We start from the raw sequence: 1255 nt of genomic DNA, 5'->3' as shown, positions 1-1255 counted from the left end.
TTTTTTTTTTTTTTTTTGCGGAACCGGGGATTGAACTCAGGCCCTTGCGCTTGCCAGGGAAGCGCTTATTCTATTGAGCCATCTCCCCGCCCCCGAACCTTTATTTTCAACTTTAGAAAAGCGGGCGTTTAAAGTTTGTTAATTAAATGAAACAATCCAACGATTTAAATCTTATTGTATCACCAAGTTTGCAGAGTGCTGTCAAGATTAGGTGAAAACCTTCCAAAATTGGGAGAGACTTAAACCTACAGTGGTGGTGTAGCTTGTAATCCCAGAACTGAGGAGGGTAGGGCAGGACCACCTGGGCAATTTAGCAAGACCCTATCTCCAAAAACCAACCAAAAACTGAACTGTGTGAAACGTTCCAAAACAAATCAGGTGGGATAGCGAGGAGTCGGACAAGACATGAAAACCTCACTGGTGTCCTCAGGGGAGAACCCAGGACTACAAAGTAAACACAAACCTTTAAAAAACTACAGTCACTAGTTGGGCGTGGTGTCGCCCTGGGTTCAATCTCTAGTAAGAAACGAAAAAGAAAAAAAATGCCATCCAAGAAGTAAAGCCACTAATTTTCAACCACAACACTTTGAAATTAGAATATTTGTAAACGCTGCCATAGAAACGATGAAGCCAACTTTACACACGCACAATCTCACGTGGGTAAAAAAAAAAAGTTTGGGGTGAATCTAAACGGATCATGCCTAGCACAAACTTTCACCACGAGAACGATGAACAGACTACAATTCTAACCCACAACTACGCCGCGGCGCGTGACAAATCACCTCGCCTAGGTAATTGATCAAGTGCAGAAGAAAAGTATGTTCTGTTTTCTCCGGAAGGAAGAACCCAACACCCACAAAAGCCACCCGGCGCAGACCTGGGGGCGCAGCCCAGGGGAGCGGCGCGGGGCTCCGAGTGCACGAGGGCAACATCCGAGTTGAGCCCCGCTGGCTTCACGGGACCGCCGGGGAGCCCCGGCCGCCCGCCTGGCTCCGCACAGCCCGCCCCTCACCCGTTCCGTACCTGGCGCTCCGCGCGCCCCACGCAGCCCGCACTGATTAGGCGCCGCTGTCTACCGCACCGGGGCTGCTCGGGGCACTGCAGGAAGACGTAGCCCGGTGTCCGCAGAGGGAGCCCACAAGGACAGCGGCGCAGGCTGAGGGCGGCCCCGCACGCGGAGCTCCAGCCCGCACCGCGGTCCTGACAGTCCGGGGGCGCGGGCCGCAGGCGCCAAGCCTGGCCGCCCCGAGCGCGC

General features: G+C 53.6%; 1 protein-coding gene across 2 annotated transcripts in view; it reads right to left on the bottom strand.

The window, feature by feature from the left end:
- Positions 1–1255, bottom strand: part of Kdm4c (lysine demethylase 4C) — a 461014-nt gene that overhangs the window by 459324 nt on the left and 435 nt on the right. The gene's annotated exons all lie outside the window — the stretch shown is intronic.

This window comes from Octodon degus, unplaced genomic scaffold (genome assembly GCF_000260255.1).
Source record: "Octodon degus isolate 3935 unplaced genomic scaffold, OctDeg1.0 scaffold00044, whole genome shotgun sequence".
Lineage (NCBI taxonomy): Eukaryota > Metazoa > Chordata > Mammalia > Rodentia > Octodontidae > Octodon > Octodon degus.
The sequence above is the reverse complement of the archived record's forward strand: the minus strand, read 5'-3'. Positions and strand labels throughout refer to the sequence as shown.